Below are 21443 nucleotides of genomic sequence, written 5' to 3'. Positions count from 1 at the left end.
CCAGGAATACTGCTTTAGGAACCTGACTTAATTCCTTTGTGTAGAAAAAAAATATATGTGTGTGTGTATATATATATACATATATATTTATTTATTTATTTATATTATATATTTATATTATATATGTTTATATATAATATATATATTTAAACAGTATATATATAAAAAACAGTATCTGTATATGTATATAAATATATATATTAAACAGTGTATATATATATCTATATATATTAAACTGTGTGTGTGTGTTTGGCACATCATAGGAACTAAATATATGCTTCTGAAAAATAATAAGATTAATTAATTAAATTCATTAATGACTTGATTTGTCATGTTTTGTGAATCATGGAGCAATAACAAATGTGTGTATTTTGCTGATAATATTTTTTGCTACAAACCATTTTTATTAGTATTTATTTTCAACGTTTAATATCAGCATAGCATAATACTGAATTTTATGAAATTCACTCATTGCACATTATGTCTCTTCAGGATTTAAATTTTTATATTTTGTATCATCTCAATATTTATATTTTTAAGAACTTTTACTTTTTAATATTTTTGCACTATATTTTGACACTATATGTGTTAGTTTTAGATCTGTTCTATTTACGAATGTTCATGAACAGATTTTCCCATTTTCTAAAACTCTTATTTGAAAATGCATTATGAAAGAATTGTATTTTAGAAATCATGACTCCTCTGAGATGGAATGACAAAATCTTTCCAGGACTTATAAAAAATTCACTAAACAGTTAGGTCTTTCAGCTGTTCTATGTGTTGACAGACGGTTGCAGATCAAAACTGTGCATCAAAAAGATTATGTTAATATAATTACAGTGGAAAATATTCTGAGGAACACAGGAACTTTTCCTTAGCACCATTTAAATGTGCTAAGGAAATAGGTAAAGTAAGCAAAGTCAACCTACGAAATAGGTAAAGTAAGCAAAGTCAACCTAAAAACACAGAACTGTAGAACTTGAAGGGACTAAATATATATCTACTTCAAATTCTCCTGCTTTCAGAGGAGGACACTGAGAACCAGAGAAATGAATTGACCTTTGCAAGGACATTCAGAAGTACTATTTTCTAAATCCTGCTCAGACATATCAAGGAATGACACAGCAAGTTCAAGGCCAAAGTCATATCTGAAGCCGTTAAATTTGCTTGCTTGAAAAACTAAATGTCATTTCTTCATAGAGGCCTTCTGGAGATCTTTTTCTTTTTTGTGACATGATTCATTCCCAAAAATATGACTGTACTGTAACTGAAAGCCTGGTTTATTTACTTCATACACCCCGTTAGAATTTATAGTAATTTTATTTAAATTGTGTTGCTTTTAGACCATTGAATTATTTGTGTTTTCTTCTTTAAAAAATATGACTATAATTTTTCTAATAATTAGAGTTCTTCATATATGAAAATTTCAGCATTTCTTAGTGACTCCTGAAATACCTGATACTTTATTTCCTATCTAAATATCAATATCTTATAGTCGATATTCATTACTTGGTCTCACCTCAGGACTATTGATTTTGATTATTGGGTTTGAATTATATGGGCTTAGAATTCTAAATTTTGAATATTCTTATGCATTCTAAAGTTTAAGAACTTAGAAATTTTATTATTTATTTTATGGTAAGGCAATTTTATTACTTCATACTGCTATAAACTACTGTTTTTCATGAATTTAAAAAATGAATAGGCCAGGCACAGTGGTTCATGCCTGTAATCCCAGCACTTTGGGAGGTCAGGGGGGCAGATCACGAGGTCAGGAGATTGAGACCATCCTGGCTAACAGAGTGAAACCCCGTCTCTACTAAAACTACAAAAAAATTAGCAGGGCTTAGTGGAGCATGCATATAGTCCCAGGTATCTGGGTGTCTGAGGCAGGAGAATTGTTTGAACCCAGGAGGTGGAGGTTGCAGTGAGTCAAGATTGTGCCACTGCACTCCAGGCTGGGTGACAGAGCGAGACTCCATCTCAAAAAATAAAAATTAAAAAAAAAATAATAAATAAATATATATATAGACACACACACATGCATATGTGTATATGTACATATATACATACATATACACATACATATGTACATATATACATACATATACATACATATGTACATATATGTATATATGCATACATACACATACATATGTACATATATGTATATATACATACATACATGCACAGACATATGTACATATATGTATATATACATATACACATGCACAGACATATGTACATATATGTATATATACATATACACATATACATACACATGTACATATATGTACATATACACATATACATACACATACATATGTACATATATGTACATATACACATATACATACACATACATATGTACATATATGTATATACACATATACATACACATACATATGTACATATATGTATATACACATACATACACATACATATGTACATATATGTATATATACATATGTGCGTATATGTATATGTACACATATCTGTAAATATACACACATATATACATATAGACATATGGGAGTATGCATATATGTGATATGTATGTGTCTATACATACATGCATATGCATATACATATATGTGGATCATATATGTACACATCATACACATATATGTACACATCATACACATATATGCGCACATATATGTACACATCATATACACATATATGTGAACATATAGACATATGTGTATACATATATGCAAACATGCACACATATAGACATGTATGCATACATATATGCATACATATATGTACACATATAGACATATATGCATACATGTATGTACACATATAGACATATGCACATATATGTACACATATAGACATATATGCACATATATGTACACATATAGACATATACGCACACATGTATGTACACATATAGACATATACGCACATATATGTACACATATAGACATATATGCACATATATGTACACATATAGCCATATATGCATACATGTATGTACACATATAGACATATATGTACATATATGTACACATATAGCCATATGTACATATACGCCATACACATATGCACATATATACACATATGTGCATATACTTATATGTATAGACACATGTATGTATATACATATATTTATGGACACATGATACGCATACATGTATACACACATATGTGTATATACACATATACATATACATCATATACACATATACACACATATAAACATATGTGTATAGGCACATATATGTGTCTATACACATACGTATACATCATATACACACATACACATATATACACATATGTGCATATACACATATATACACATACGTGCATATACACATAGATACACATACGTGCATATACACATATATTCATATATAGTTACATATACATTATGTACACATATATGTAGTAATATTCCCTTACTGTTAAGAATATTAATCAAATATAAGTCTAAATTAAATGAAAAAAATCTAAGTTAATCCTCATGTTAGTTCCTATACCTTTTTCTTTATATCCATAAGATCAGAAGAACACTTTAAATAATTAACCTAAGCTGGATGGAACAAGTAATAATAATAGTAATAATAGACTTTAATAATAATTATTAAAGCATGGTTCAATGGTTAAAAGTAAGGTCCCTGTGTCTGTGTCTGAAATCTAAAGACTGCAGTTTTATTAGAAGGACATTAATTATACGCATATTACTGAAAATTGCTGTCAAGGAACCAGAGTAGTCAATTTCCTTAACCCACATATTCCCATTGTACACTAGAGTCACTATTCTTCAATATAGTCTCAAAATATATATTTTTACTAATTTCAGGCACTATTTTTTAAAAGCTTATCTTCAATAAACCTTCCCATACTAAATTTTGGCTTTGTGGATTCTAAAGACAACAACACAGTGCTAACTTTTGACTTTAAACAAGTACAGGATGGGACTCAAAGTCTTCTAGTTTAAAGTTGATGTAATTGATTTATTCTCCCCTCCTTCACAAGAAAGTTTATATAAAAAGAACATAAACAAGTGGTGTTTATTGTGCCACAAGGCCTACTAATACAGGGAGACCAGGATGCTGGGCAGCTTAGCGGAAAGGTCAGTCTTTGGAGAGGGTTGGATTGTAATCCTTTAAGGCACCTATAAACTATGTGACTTTAGGCCAATTATAAAGTATTTCTGATCCTCCTTTTAAATATTGGGTTTTGTTGTTCTATAAAATAAAAAGAATAATACCAGGTAAACATTCTGCTAGGCAGTCTACCTTAGGTCTTCTATGTTAGGAGCTTCTATTCTAGCCAAGATTAACATTTAGTATAAATATTATTAGTTGCAATTATGACATTTTCTGCTATAGAGCCCAACAGGTCATCTTTACAAATTCCTTTATTTCACAGAAAAGTAATGAACTATATCAACTATTTGATTATATTTATACTTAGATGCTAGAAGCAGGACCAATATATTGCGCTTCCATTTCTCAATGATGTATTCAATTAATTCATGCTTTTTCAGTCTTCACTAGCTTGTTACCTGTCTACACCTAAGACCTTATCTTGTTTCTATTTTAACATCCAAATACTTTATGCATAGCATTTGTTTCTCGATTAATCTGACAAAAGATCTCTAGAATAAATGCTGCATTAACAAATGAAAGTGAATTTAATGCCTGCCAAGTTGGTACCTGAAAAAAAAAAGGTCTTTAAAACTCCTTGGATAGTTTTGATTGTTAATGTTTTGATAATTATTTTTATGGTTATTTAAGTGTTCCTAGTATGACAAGCCAAAGGTCTAGGTTCACCAATCCACCATGATTGAATATTTCTTATAACTTTTTGTACTAGGTGGAAAATGATCACTTTTATTAATCCTGTGCTGATCACATAAAAATAGCTAAGGCTTGCTTTGCTCAGGCCTATAGTTTAATTTATTAGGGAAGTATAATAGTATTCATCTTTAACAACTAAACTATAAAGTTCTCCTAAGAGAAAATCAGAGCAATAAATATTTTGAATAAAATTTTACCACTTTTTTTAAACAAAAAAGCATAAAATTAAATTTGCCTGCTAATTTATATTTTAACTTGTTAAACTTGAAGCCCTTTTTGGATCTAATGATTTCCTCCTTCATGTGATTTTAGGTTTATTCAAACTTACTTTTGATTATGAAAAAATTTACCTGACAGCCAAAGCATACATTCAAACAGATAGCAAAATCATTGGTTAATAAGATGTGTACTAAGACACAGTCTCAACAGTGCAGAAATAAACCAAAAAGGTATTCTTTTAAAATATTTGCCTTTATATAGAAATAATATATCATGTTTTCATATTTAACCGTCATGGAAAATCTTGAATTCAGTTCTACTTTATTGATGTTCTCTGAACTTCCTTTTTAAGAGATAATATTTTAGAAACAAGTTAATATGTACTGAATGTTTAAATTCCTAAACTATTTGTTTCCATAATGTTATGATATATAATTTTCCACATAAAATTTCCCAATTAGCTTATAATATCAATAAGATTCATGTTTACTACTCATAATTCAGGAGAAATAAAATGTGAACTAAAAGTAGTAGAGTTTGAAAATTTTCATAGTATAAATAACATGGTTTTAACCCAGAGGTTTTTTTAATCAATCATAGCGAAATATTTTCAAAAACTCAGTCACTTTGCCTAATGTCAATTAGTGGACCCAATTGATCACTTGTTTTATCATATATGTGGCAAATTTATAGTTTATCATTTGTCCAAAGGGTGTTAAGACACAAGAGATAATACATCAATATTGAGTAATAAACACAGAAACAGTAGTTTTAGAAAAAACAATAAAATGTTAATACTTTTAATGAAGCCATTAATTTTTTTGGCAAAATCACCTTCAATAATTATAGCTAATTAATACTTTTTCATCAAGTAAAATTTTACCAGATAGTGTGTTTAAACTATATTAACTTCAAAGAGAAAACTGTCAGAACTAAAAGTATTTTTAAGCCTGAAAGTTTAAATGATATAAATGTTTTTAAATGCTTTGATTTGAAGAGGTACAATCCTCTGTTTTCATGACTTTGATTCATTGCTGTGTACACAGAATTAAACTCAAGATAATACTGAGAGTTGTGCTAGCTGTTAAGTTCACAGTGATTAATGGCAAGACAAGATATCAGGCATCTAAGAGTTGAGAAAGTATTAACTTGAGAGAAAGCTGAAAAAGCCAGAGGGAAATAAGTCACAGTAACGAAAAGCAAAGAAAAAGCAAAACATTGTTCTTGATTGTACTTTGATACATTCCTGAATTCATCCTAAATTGTCAAAAGACATGTTAAAGCAGTGTTCATGGGATCTAAATCTAAACTGGCCTATGAAATAAATAACTAATATATTATTACATAAAAATTAAGAAATATATAAAATATTATAAGCAAATTTTCTGTTTTTGAGTACAAAATGTAGTAAGAAATATTAATTCTTAAAACTTTATGAGAAAAAGAGAAGGCACAGAAAAAAAGCCATTCTAATAATTTATACAGTTTTCATATAATATTAGTTATCAATTATTAAAGAATTCTCACATTCCAGACATCGTCTTAGATGATTGTATAACCTATCTTAATCCTCATAACATAATCACCAGTATGTGAGAGGAAGTGTCTCCTTTTAAATTTTATATATTTTGTAAGCTAAAATTCAGAAAGATTCAGTACTTTTTTAAAGATTGCACAGAAGTAAGACTTTAAATACAGTTCAGACCAGTAATTAAACTTTGTTTTATTCATTTGCTTAATCATCTGTGTTCCCCAATGTTGCAATATTTGTGAGGGTAGGTACCAATATTGGCTTTTCTACTTCTAATTTCCAGCAATTTTCACAGAACCTGACTCTCTCTCTTTCTTTCTCTCTCTCTCTCTGTGTGTATATATATATATATATATGTATATATATGTAAATATATGTATATAATTATATATAATTAGAATTATAAATTTACTGTACTGTGTCATAAATCTTTCATAATTTTTTAGTGTATATGTGTGATATTTCTTTCAAAACAAGAGCACTTTCCCAGATCAAACATTGTAACATGTATTTCTATGTATTTCTTTTTTTGCATAGATTTACTCACTTTTTCATATGCTCTTTGTATTTTTTTTTCATTTGACATTAATTGGGCACTTAATGAACACATAGATTTCAATGTGCTAGAGTCTCCATATGTAAAGACAAATAAGAAGTGATTCATTGTCTGAAGGCAGCAGCATGCAAACAACATTAAATCAGACAAACAGGTGCACACATCGTATTAGTGGAATGGTTTGTGTTTTGCGGATGCAGAGAGATAAATAACTAATGAATCATGAGGGAGCTAGGGAACACTTTGCTAAGGAAGCCACCTGTGGGCTGAAACTGGGAAAAGTAGTTAGTTGTCTAGCTTCATGTTGGCAGGGAATGGAAGAAAGGAAAAGCATTTCAGGAAAAGGAAACAATGTACAAAGACCCAGGTTAAAGAAGATAGGATGCTCAGTTTGCCTGTGATGTAGTGTGTGAATTAGAATGAAATGAATGTAAGCTAGCAGAAATACAGTCAAGTCAGATTACGATGAAGTGTTGTTCAGCATTAATATTACTGGCAATTTGGACAAATTTTTCTTTGTTCAGACAAATTATTTGAGGGAAGTTAAACATCACTTGCCCTATCCACTAAATTCCAAGTACTCCCTAGTATTTGCAACAAGCTGATACAAACACAACTCACCCATTTCTCCCATCACTTTTCCAAGTGCCTCCATCAGGAATTGTAATCTCACACATACACACACTGCACGGCATTAAGGGCCAATGTGAAGTACTGAGGAATTTGGACAATATTCAATGACAAATGAAGATAAAGAAGATGTTAGATGACTAACATGATTGTATTATGCTGTATAATTTTCCAATTTTAATTCCTTAATATGATTAGCCCAAACTGTAAGAGGAAAGCTGAAATCATTCTTAAAACTGTGAAAAGTTTTATTAAAATTCATAGAGATTGCAGTTATGGAATGTGCTAATTTTCAGGTTATGACAACTTAACACTTGTCCATTACTGCTTCATTGACATGAAACTGCATTAGAACATGTCCTTATTCTATTAACACTTTTTTATGGCCTTCAAAGATAAACACAATAGGATATTTTGTTCATTGGCACACACACTCATATACATACACAGTCACATAGACTTGTATACACTGCTTTACTGCTTTATAAAGCTCTTACAAACGTATTTTTGAAGAGTAAGTTTTTGACTTCTTTGAAATAATTGTTTTCTATTTTTTTAACAATTTGGCAATATCAAATGCAATGTTTTTAGTAATTATATTATGAAAACAAAAAGCAACTTAAGACTTGATGAAAATAGTGGTCAAAGCAAATAAACACAGTTTATGTTTCAGCCAAATTACTGCATTCAAGAAGGCTGTGTCCACAATGTATGATTCTTTTCAACATTATTACATAATCTTATCTGTAAGCAATACAGCATGCCATTCTAGTTAGAAACAACAGTTCTGATTTAATGTTAGGTTTGTGAATTTGGTTCTCACCTTAAGAAACTAACACCCACATCCATATGCAATGCTTAATTTGCTTCCACTTTATTCACTTTCTTTCATAAGCTATGGACCCAGCACAAAAATAACCTAGTCCAAAAGATTCTTGGGGCCATCTGCTCTGTTTTGCCTTCTGAGGCTTCTGTTGTTTTCCTTTAGAATGGTTTCCTTGATGTTCTCAATGACCTATTGTTTTGCTGATGGTTATCTTGGCTCTCTTCCTGTAAGAAATTCAAGAATTGTCTCCAGCTGCCTATAGCATAGATGGCCAGTCATATGACATTTCCCTTATTGGGATGCATATAAGACAGGTGAAGAACTTTCTAATTAAAATATTTGAGTTGTCAATTCATAGAAGAAAATAATTTCTTAGGAGATTTTTCTGAAATTTTTATAATTAAAAGAATGCATTGGGTTGTTATCTTTCTCAAACCTTATAAATTTCTATTGAAATCTGTACAATTGAAAACAAAAGAACAACACTGAGATTAAGGTTAGTATACATTGTTGCCTATAATTATTAAGTATTGGAAATAGAAAGCTACTAGTAGCTGAATGGAATTTCATTTTGGTCAGATTCAATTGTGAGATAAAATCAAACAAAATCAAACAATTCATTCAAGTACACAAAGATGATTTTGGTATCTCATTTTAAAGCAAAGGCAAGAAAAATAAGCCTTACGAAGAAAAGACCTTGTTCATTTCCTCCCTTTACTTTCCTCAGAATATTTTGTTTCCTTTTTTTCCGCTCATTTCCCACCTTCTGTTCTTCAATTCTACTCTTCTCTGTTTTAAAGTAATTTCTTTTTTTTTTTTTTTGTCAACATGTAATGCCCTGGGTTTATTTTGTGAGAATTCTATCACAGAAAAATATGGAACGCTTCACGAATTTGCGTGTCATCCTTGCGCAGGGGCCATGCCTCTCAACTTTTTATCTTCCTGGTTTTTATTACAACTTCTCTAGGACCTCTTCCTCATTTTAGATGCTAATTAGCACTTACTAATTGAAATTTTAAAAGCTGAGTATTTTAAACACTTTAGCACATCAAAAAATTCTGTGATCATAGGCAGATTTCAAAATAGTTTAGTGTGTAAAACAGAAGATACTAGAGACTCTGCTGCCTTTTAAAGAAAGTGTGAAAAACAAGATATGTGTCTAAATTTTACACTTATTTTAACATTGCATGTCTAATTCTGACATTCTTACACAGTTTGAAAACAAACCAGGTTTTTGTTGGGTTCTGGCTTGTGTGATTACTGTCATCAGAATCCTAGCCTATTCATTTCTTCAAATACAACACAGTTATCACAGATTTTATAGCCTTTTTTTCTAGATTCTGCCATGTCTGTTCCATGCTTTCTACAGAAAATCAGCTATGAATAAATGTAACTTTATCCTAGGTACAGGGGGAAAAGCAGTCATTCTTATGAAGTGCAATTTTATATATAATTATTTTTAAAAGTTACATTGTATTTACGAGATGTTACAGATTGGATTCTCTGGGAATCAGATGTTGAGACAGAGTTTAGTGTGTGGAATCAAGGGGGAAAGAAAGTAGTCCTGACAGAGGTAGAAGTGGATTTCCATATGGTGACCAGAAACTTAGCTGACCCAGTGATTTATGAAGGTAAAAATGACCAATCAGAGTTGTTTTGCTTGAAGTGGAAGTGGCCTAGGCCTCTATATCCCTCCCTCTGTCAGTCACAGATATGCAGATGTGCCCTGCTCTGGAAATGGGTGTGACCTTGGGCAGGGCAGCTTCTCAACTCAGGCAATCCCTTAAGGGGCTGAAGCTTTCCTGCCACCTACACTCCTAAGACCAGTGGCAATAGGATACTCCCTGCGAAATGGGGGTGACCCATCTCCACATCCAACACCTAAGAAACATTTAACATCCCTAGACTTATGCTGAAGAATTTTGTTTTAAAATATTGATGCCTTCTTAGCTCATCATTAATATGAAAATTTCTGACAAACTCAAAACTCACCCTTTTTTGGTATTACCCATTTTATTCACATATACTTTATCTTCCTTTTAACTTTTATTCATGGGTCAGAGATACTGCTGTATACACATGCTTTGTACTCACATAGTTCTTTTAATTTTTGCTTTATTTTTCCTTTGGCGTACTTATAATTATAAACTACTGGTATTAGTGTTGTTATCACTTATTCTTCACTTGTCTTTGCTATTTTCTAGATTAATAGAATTTTTCTATTCTATTAATCTAGATTTCTAGATTAATAGAAAAACAATGCATGCAGATAAGTAGTGTAGCCAATTCTAAGTTGGAGCCTTTAATTGTGGCACAAAGTAGAGAAAGATAATAAAGACTCATGTTTGTAGTGTTTACTAATAGCACATTTGAGGATAAATGAGAAAATACCATTAATTTGTTTATTTACACACCTCACACACAATTTTGACCATGCTTTCATTTGTTTAATTCAAAGAATTTATGTATTTACTACCTCAATCAAAATGCATTATTTGACACTCTAGTAACGACTCAGATGCCCCTTTAGCATCTAATAATTCTTGTTTCACTGTAAATGCTCAATAAATAAATATCTGAAAGATACACAATCACAGATCCTTAAGAGTTCTTTAGGGATATACAGTATTGTCAAATACTTTAGGGATACATAGTACTTTAGAGATATATAGTATTGTCACATTTTAAACTCACATAACTTGGATTTGTCATTAGCTTAAAGAGTTTGCTCAAATACAATAAAAAATAAAGTTAGCAAACATAAAGTCATTTGAGTATGAAACACACTGTTTTTACAATTGCTACTTCCACAGTGAAAACTTCTCATTATAATTAGCACTTCTTAAATATAGGCACTGATCTATACTTTTTATTTCTTTTTATTAAATGCATATTCCAACATTTTATCTTTATAAACATTGATTCCAAATTAAAGTGTCTAATTTTTAAAAAAAATGTATTCAATGGTATGTTATTAATGAACAACTGTAATTTGAACAATTCATTTAAAGTAAATAATTTTATATCTTTTGCCTTGTTAAATGTTTTAAAGGAAAATTAATTTTTAATTTGAAAATTATTCACAGAAACTTTGAGAAGTTTTACTAATCTTAATTTTTAATATGCTTACATGCAACTATTAGTAGAATTTAATAATACTTTAATTAAATGAGTTAATATATGTCATACACTTGTAATAGTACCTTATGACCTCACACTTAGTGTGAAATGGAGGTCAGCTCTTATTAACAGCAAGAAGTAAACAAATAACTAGGGTATAAAAAAACTTTCTAATAGTAAGATTATCAGCATAAAATTTAAGGGATATTTTTATCATTTTTATAGAAAACAATGTATTTTGATTTTAATAAAACATGAAAAACATTTTAAAGACAGAAGTAAGAACATGGAAAGATTTTTTTTTTACAAAATTAAATATTTTCTGAATTAATAAGATGTTCTAATATTGAGCCAGATTTATCTGCTTAAAATAATTAAGTTTTTTAGTGTGTATCAGACATATGTATAGACGCCACTAGGTAGGATTAATTAAATTATAGCTTGCAATGTATTACCTCATTCGAGATAATAATATGGAATTAGTTGACTTCACTGGGAATTTTCAATTTATATTCCTAATAAAAAATATTATGTAATTGAAACCAACATCTGCCTAAAATCAAAATGTCATTTAGAAGATTTGCAGACTACTGCTAAAGTCAATGGACGTTGTCCCTAAGGAAGTTCTCAAAGAAGTGTTGTAGTAAAGAACTTTCTGTGAATTATTCCAGCCTGAGGGAACTATGTTAGCAAGTATCTTACAGTCCAAGATATTGGTCTTCTTATATATGGGCAAGTAATAAATCACTGTACTTGCATATGTCATGTACGTGGCCCATATCAACAATCAGAGAAGATGTAAATTTGTTGAATACAAATATGAACAAACATCCATTGACCAACAAACTGTAACAGGCAATCAATCTGATAATGAGAAATCCAAAAGAAGACTTTCTTTTAAAGAAAGACATGAAGGACATTAGATCACAGACAAGCTCCGTAAGGTTCTCAAAAAACAAATTCATCTACAAAGCACAGGGAAGCATTTATAAGTACACAGCCTGAAGTTGATTACTTGTTTGTTCATATTTTTCAAAATAAATGGCCTAATATACCCTAAAAGAACAAATTTTCACGGACATATGTGTGGTTGGTATGTATGGGCAGGTTTATTGTTCGAAGTCCATATACAAACATAGCGTGTATTTAACTATTTATGTATTTAACTTCTATACTGTTTTCAAGCAAACTGTACCATCTAATTGCACCATGTATAGAGGAGTAGGCTAGGACATTTAGATAGCATTTGGCATTTTATTCCAAATTCTAGGAGGAACACCAATAATCTCAGCTTATGTATTTAAAAAAAAAAAAAATTAGAACTGATTTTAAAACTCAAATTTATTTAAAAAATTTATTTAAAACAACAGAATTCCATTCTTTTTGATGGCTAGATAGTATTCCATTGAGTATAAACACCATATTTTCTTCATCCATTCGTCCCTTGTTGGACTTTTAGGTTGATTCTATATCTTGGAAATTATAAATTGTGCTGTAATAAGTATGAAAGTGCAGATATCTCTTTGAATACTGATGTCATTTTCTTTGGATACATAACCACTGGGGGATTGCTGGATCATATGGTAGTTCTATTTTTCATTTTTTGAGGAATTTCTATACTTCTTTCCATAATGTCTCTACTAGATTACAATGTGTGTAAGTGTTCCCTTTTCCCCATATCCTTGCCAACACTTGTTTTCTTTAGTCTTTTTGATAATAACCATTCTAACTAGAGTAAAGTGGTATTTCATTGTGGTTTTGATTTGCATTTCCCTGATGACTAGTGATGTTGGGTATATTTTATATACCTGTTGATCACTTGTCTTCGTTTGAGAAATGTATATTAAGTTTTTTTGCCCACTGCTAAATCAGATTATTTGTTCTTTTGCTGTTAAATTTCTTATATATTGTGAATATAAATCCTTTGTTAGATGTATAATTTGCACATATTTTCTCTCATTTGTAGGTTGTTTCAACTTGGCTAATAGTTTCCTTTTCTGTGTAAAAGCATGTTAGTTTGATGTAATCAAATTAGCCTATTTTTGCTTTTGTTGCCTGTGCTTTAGAGGTTTTATTTTAAAAAAAAAAATCCTTGCCCAGCCCAAAGTTGTAAAGCATCTCTCCTGTTTTCTAATAGTTTCATCATATTTTCAGATTTTACATATAAATATTTGATTCATATTGAGTTGATTTTGTATATGGTGAGAGTTTGGGGTCTAGTATCATTCTTCATGTAAATATCCAATTTTCCTGGCACCATTTGTTGGAGGGATTGTCTTTTCCTCAATGTGTGTTCTTCTTACCTTTGTTGAAAATCAGTTCACTGTAGATGTGTGAATTTATTTCTGGGATCCCTATTGTGTTCCATTGATTCATGTATCTGTTTCTATGCCAGTACCATGCTCTTTTGGTTACTTTAGTTTTGTAGTGTATGTTGAAGTAAGGTAGCCCGATTTCTCTAGCTTTGTGATATTTGCTTAGGGTTGCTTTGGCTATTTAGCATCTTTTTGTGGTTCCATATACATTTTGGAATTATTTTTCTTTTGTGAAGAATGTCACTGGTATTTTGATAGGGATTGTAATAAATGCATAGGTTGCTTATGGTAGTACAGCCACGTAACAATACCAATTCTTCCAATTTGTAAACATGGGATTATGTCCGTTTATTTCTGTCCTCTTTGATTTCTTTTATCAAAGTTTTATACTTTTCAGTTTAGAGATCTTTCTCCTTCTTGGTTGAGTTGATTCTTATGTATCTTATTTTTTATAGCTCTTGCAAATGAAATTGCTTTCTTGAATTCTTTTTCAGATAGTTCACTATTAGTGTATACACATACTACTAAGTTTTGTATGATGATTTTACATCCTGAAACTTTACTGAATTTATTAGTTCCAACAGTTTTTCCTGATAGAATCTTTAAGGTTTTCTATAAAGAATTTTAAGATAGAAACTAAAAGCAATTTTAAAGGTGAACAAAATAAAGAGTTGGATGATTGAAAAGATAAAATTCACAAATCTTTAACTAAACTAAGAAAAAACAAGAAAAGACTCAAATAAGTAAAATCAGGTGAAAAATGCATCATTACAGCTGACACCACAGAAATACAAAAGGAGATGTGAGAGTATTAAGAACAACTATATGCCAACAAATTAGACAACATAGAAAAAACTGATATGTTTCTGGATACGTACACTCTGCTAAGATTAAATTTTGTAGAAATACAAAATCTGAACGGAACAAAAATTAGTAAGAAAATTGAATCAGTAACAAAAAGTCTTCCATCAAAGAGAAGCTCAGGGTCTAATGGGTTCACTGCTGAATTCTACCAAAAATTTAAAGAAGAATTAATAGTAATTTTCCTCAACCTATTCCAAATAATTGAACGGAATGAAATACTTCCAAATTAATTTTACAAGGGTAGCGCTACTTTGATTTTAATACCATACAAGGATGCAGGAAAGATGGAAGGAAGGAAGGAAGGAAGGAAGGAAGGAAGGAAGGGGAAAGAAAGAAAGAAAGAAAGAGAGAGAGAGAAAGAAAAAGAAAGAAAGAAAGAAAGAAGGAAGGAAGGGAAGAAAGAAAGAAAGAGAAAAAGAAAGAAGGAAAGAGAAAGAAAGAAAGAGAAAAAAAAGAAGGAAAGAAAGAAAGAAGGAAAGAGAGAGAGATGCAAGCTACAAGCCATATCTCTGAGGGACACAGATACAAAAAAGTTCAGCAATATCCTAAAAAATTCAATCCCACAGTACACTAAAAAGAACAGGCCAGGCGAGGTAGCTCACACCCGTAACCCTAGCACTTTGGGAAGCTGAGGCAGGAGAATCACGAGGTCAGGAGAGCGAGACCATCCTGGCCAACATGGTGAAACCCCATCTCTATTAAAAAATACAAAAATTAGCTGTGCATGGTGGAGTGTGCCGGTAGTCCCAGCTACTCAGGAGGCTGAGGCAGGAGAACCACTTGAACCTGAGAGGCGGAGGTTGCAGTGAGTCGAGATCACACCACTGCACTCCAGCCTAGCGACAGAGTGAGACTGTCTCAAAAAAAAAAAATTTACTCTTAATGACTTAATACAATTCAGTTTTAATTTTAAGATTCATTACCACTGTTCTTGTATAATTATTTTATAATTATAAAAAAAAGAACATTCACTATGATCAAGTGGAAATCATCCCAGGCATGCAATGAGGGTTTAATTTATGCAAATAAATACATGTGATACATATCCCATTAACAGAAAAAAAAAAGCATATGATAATTTTAATAAATGCATAAAAAGCATTTGACAAAATTCAACATCCCTTCATGATAAAAAAAAAACCTCACAACAAATTAGAAGTATGTAACTTTATGCCTAATTTCACCATTTCTATTCAGCATAGTACTGAAAGTTCTAGCCAGTTATTAGGCATGAGAAAGTAATAAAATATATCCATATTAGAAAGGAGGAAGTCAAACTGTCCCTATTTGTAGACAACATGATCTTATATAGAGAAATTCAAGTGTTTCTGACTTCAAAACTGTTGAAGACGTTAGTGCTACTTACCATTATCTCCTGAGCACATGAGGGTCAGTATAGAACTTCTTTACCCCGTTGAGTTTAGGCATAGCTTTATGACTGGTTTTAGCTAAATAAATCTATGCAGATGGAACATATGCCATGTGTCACTTAAAGATGGAAGCAATTAATTGCTGATAGAAGCCTCTCCAAGGTTGTTTTCTCTCTTTTGTTGTTGTTGTTGTTGTGTTTTATTTATTTATTTTTTTAGACTAGGTCTCCCTCTGTCACGTGGGCTGGAGTGCAGAGGCACAAACACGGCTCTTAAAGCCTTGACCTCATGGGCTTAAGTGATTCTCCTGTCTCAGACTCCTATGTTTCTGTGACCACAGGCATGTGGTCACAGCTAATTCTTTTTTTTTTTTTCTGTAGAGATGGGGTCTCACTTTGTTGCCCAAGCTGGTCTCATATTCCTGGCCTCAAGCAATCCTCCCACCTCAGCCTTCCTAAGTGCTAGAATTATAGATGTGAGGCACTGTGCCTGGCCGAAGGTTCTCTTTCAATGCAGTGGCAATCCTCGATTGGAATTGATGTTGGAAATGCAAAGTTGAACTATCCTTTGCTTGATGGTTGTCTTGGAATATCATCTGAAACTGCAGTTTCCTTGTATAAGTAAGAAATAAATCTTTCTTGTTCTAAATAAGTGCTATTATTTGTTTTGTTATCCTAAAATAATCTAGCACACTCTGATGAATAAAAAAAAAATCAAGTTTACCCTAATATGCTACATTGTCACGGAATCAAGCTGAAAGTTACCAAGCTAAAGATAATTAATATTTTCACCTACAAATCAAGCTTAAACATTCTTATATATGTTCCTAGACCTAATTAGATGTGTACAAGTTTGGTACAAATTCTCAAATATCAGTCATCTCATCTTTTTAAATGGCCCACAGTAGTAGCCATTTAAAGCTTGAGTAGCTACTCAAGCCATTAAGCTTGAGTAGCTACTCAAGCCATTAAGCTTGAGTAGCTACTCAAGCCATTAAGCTTGAGTAGCTACTCAAGCCATTAAGCTTGAGTAGCTCAAGCTCAGCAAGTACAAAATTAGACCATTATTTCTGCCTACCCTCAAACCTATATTATCTCTTAATCATATCCAGGGAGAACCAGGGAGCAATCCTGCTTCTTAACTCTTCATCCCTCCCCACTCATAAAAACCTTTATGGAAAATCATGTGGATTTTGAACATGTATCTATCATTGTCTGTTTCCTTATTGGCACTACTAAGTTTGGACCAACATCTTTGGAATATAACTAGGTTAGTTGCAACCTCCCAAACTCTGAATTATCCTCTAATCTTGTCATTCAAGATATCACTGTAAAATTCAAATCTGATCATGCATAAAGTACTTTACTGAATGTTTGTTATAGCAACCATATATTCTCTACCGTGGCACGTCACATCTTCCACCATAATTTCTTTGTATACATTTCTGTCTTCATTCTCCACCAACCTGTGACTTGCTCGAGGACAGAAACTACAGATTCATCTTTGTAGTCTTAGTTCTCAATCCTCCCTCACCCATCTTATACTTGTTCCCAGCCTAACCTCAGGGAATATCCCATGAGAATCCTAGTTGTCAAATGAAGACAAAACATTAATACCTAAAAACAGCATAATTTATGCTGACTCAAAAAAGGTGCTCTCAGAAATGTTTCGAGAACTTCAAGACTAATTTTCCAATTCCTATTTATCACTGCAAAGCTGAAGTAATGTCACTTATTTCTGTTAATAGAATTGCTCAGAAATAGTTTCTGTTGTTAAGTTCAGGATTTACATAATTTAATCAAGTACATGTAATGCATTAAAAGTTTGTAATTTAGGGTATACCCAATCTAAGCTACCTGTTTATATTTGCCTACAAAGCACATACACACTTATATAATTGTGAAAACAGTTTGGGTAGACAAAGACTTTTTTTGTTGCCTACTAAAAATACTGAATTTTGCCAGACACTGAGGAGAAATTGCAATGTTTCAAATAAAACATCATTGCGGGTACTATTGTAAGCCTAATAGCATATATATATTTGGAGAGAGAGAGGTAATAGGGAGACTTATTGTCACAACTTTGTAATGTACTTGCAAAATAATCTTACAAAAAATTTAATTAAAAAGTATAGAATTTTAAAATTGTTGATATTTAATAGGATTTGTTCTAAAAAATGCTTTTATATTTTCATTACAAAAATCAGAGAAAAACACTTTTGCTATAATAGAATTATACACACAGTCATTAAAATCTGATAAGATGGCTCCTGCTAAGTGAACTTTGCCAAAATTAATTGAGCAAGATGCACCTGCTGGCTTGAAAGGGCAGCTGTAACAGTATATGAAAGAATGAGAGAGAGGATGTGCTGAGTGTATATGTCACAGAGACTAGGGATATTCAATTAATATTTTCACTTATTAGAAAAGATGAAGCAATTGATGTTCCTAGTGATATTTTAAATGCCAGTGGTATTAATTCTGAATAATTGCTGTCATTATCTGTATATTGTTTTGCACAGGTAAGCAGAGTAAATTTAGAGAACATTATAGTTTAAGTGTGAAACAAAATGACTAAAGAACCTACTATAACTTTCAAAATCAATATTTGGAATATGCAAATGATTAAGATAATAAGAATGTACATATAATGAAGAGTATATGATATTTTAAATCTGACAATTTAATGAATGAAAAGATAAAATAAAATATTATTATACAACTTTAAACCAAAGATGCTAAGGCAAGAAGTGCCTGACACCTGGTAGATGTTTGATAAATATTTGTTAAATGAATGAATGGATAAAAAAGAGTTTCATAGAGAGTCTTGAACAGAAGACTGTTCAAGAGATCTCAAATATCTGTTTACATGGAGAGACAAATATTTTTTAGCCCATAAATATTTAAAACCAACTGAAATATTTGAAAATATATTTACAGTCATAGTATGATAAATTGTCCATTCTCACAAAGTAGTCACTGTATTTTGGTTGGCTTTCTTAAACAGAAATTACCTAAACTAAAAGGATTACTACTGTATCTTTTCTTATTTTTCCATACTTTTTCTGGTACATGTGTGTGTGTGTGTTTGTGTATTTATATATATATATATATATATATAATTTTATTGTATGTATTAATATAATATATATCACTGATATATGTGTGTATATATGTATATATGTATACACACACACACACAGACATACATATAAAATATCCTCTAAGAGAAAAGAAAGAATGGAGAGAGAAAAAATAAAAGGAAAGAGGAAATTATCCAGAGAGACACCATGAGTTATGGTATCTACTCTTTCCTCCCTAGAGATAATCACATCTTTCTAAACTTACATATAAATTAATAAATCCACAAAGTAAGAAATAGGCAAAAATTTCTATTATATATAAAATACAAATTTACACTAGCCATACTATAAATGTTTGCATTGTTAATATGCAGATAAAAATGTAACTTCTGTCAAATATCTAAGAAGATAAAGTCCCCTTGTTCTTCCATCTTGATTAATTATTTTCTCTTTTGAGAACATATGGTACAGAAAGAAAGAACTCTCCATAGTTGTGAAACTGTTTAGCTCATCTCATCAGACCTGATAATTTGGACCTTATGACCAGGCCAGTTGAAAATAATTATAGTGTTAATAATGGAAAAAATGAGATTAAATCAAAATTAGTTCTATTTAGCTCAGATTCATGCTGACGTAGAGCCAAAAGCCAGCTTTAGTTTACTCAGTCTTCCTTTGGCAATTTTTCAGTCAAGTACATGAACATTTATTCCGGTAATATCTAGTGGTGTTTTGGCCTGAACAAATCAATGGATTACTACAAACAACACAATAGTTGCCAAATAAACTTAAAATATAGATCAATTAGTTCACATACAAACACACTGACTGCTTCACACTATATTATTAAATTGAAAAACTATTCCATTAACACGATGCATTACTATAAAAGATTTGGCATATATGAATTTCTTAACATGCTCCCAACTCTACTTCTAAATAAGGAAGTTTACTAAATGATCCATAATATTCTTCATACATGAAGGTCAAACACTGTTTCTATATCAAACATTAAAATAATAAATTACCAAAGATGTATTTTCCAAGTTTGGTTTATCCAGATATTGATAAAATATTATGATTCTCTATTCAGAAATTGTATTAATTGATGTGATTGATTGGATCAAATGCCATATATAGTTGTACTTTCTTCTGTCATATAAATGAGGCAACAATGGCCTTGGTAAATTAACTCTACCATTGTTTACTTCTTCACAGAAGGCTAAGACCATTACCTCAAAAGCCCAATGGTGCCAAACACAAATTTTCACACATGCAATTGTTCTGAACAAACTCCTGATAAGCATTATTTTTAGCAATTTAGAGCCTAGCTCCATTACATATCTAGGAAAACTTCACTCAACATTTGTTAGTCATAGATAAGACACATCCTGAGGCTATAGATGACACCAAGCGACTGTTGATCTTTGGAGTTCTCTAACTCATCGACTTCCAGTTATAGTGCTGAGCTACATCACCCAGATGTATAAGCTCACTCTCATATTCCTTTCTTCCTGGAGCTCCTTTGCCCTCTCTGCGATTTGGGTTCTGGCCTTCTGCTTCTGTTTCTGAAACATCTGCTGTGTATGCCCCTCCCACGTAATCCTAAATCTACACAATTAAATGTTATTGCCACTTCATGATCATGTCTTTTTCCTTGATCAGCCCTGAAACCCTCAAGTTTTAAGCATACCTTCTTAAGTTTTAAGGGCACTGAATAAATTTTAAATATAATCGTTAAAATATTTTATATCACAAGCTGCTTGCTACACAATTATTAGAATAACTAAAACAATAGAAGAGTAAAATTATTAATTAAAATGCCAAGTAACAGGGACTCTCATACTTTACTGATAGGAAGTAGTATTACAGTATTGCCATTCCGAAAAATGATTTATCAGTCTCTTATGAAATTAAACTATACTTTCATATGACTTAGCAATGCTATTCTTGGGTATTTACCATAGAGAATGAAAACCTATTACTCTAGAGAATGAAACATTAATCCTATTCATGAACGCTTATAGCAGTTTTAATTCATAATCATTAAAAATGGAAATAACTCAAATGTCTTTAAATGAGTGAATATCTTATACTGGCCACTGCATAACAAATTTTG

General features: G+C 31.2%; 1 protein-coding gene and 1 pseudogene across 7 annotated transcripts in view; both read right to left on the bottom strand.

The window, feature by feature from the left end:
* Positions 1-21443, bottom strand: part of LOC129144276 (protein eyes shut homolog) — a 378386-nt gene that overhangs the window by 118619 nt on the left and 238324 nt on the right. The gene's annotated exons all lie outside the window — the stretch shown is intronic.
* On the bottom strand, positions 9446-9565 carry LOC129144448 (U6 spliceosomal RNA; annotated as a pseudogene).

Source organism: Pan troglodytes, chromosome 5 (assembly GCF_028858775.2).
Source record: "Pan troglodytes isolate AG18354 chromosome 5, NHGRI_mPanTro3-v2.0_pri, whole genome shotgun sequence".
Taxonomy (NCBI): domain Eukaryota; kingdom Metazoa; phylum Chordata; class Mammalia; order Primates; family Hominidae; genus Pan; species Pan troglodytes.
Note: the sequence above shows the minus strand (reverse complement) of the source record. Positions and strands in the feature narration are given on the sequence as shown.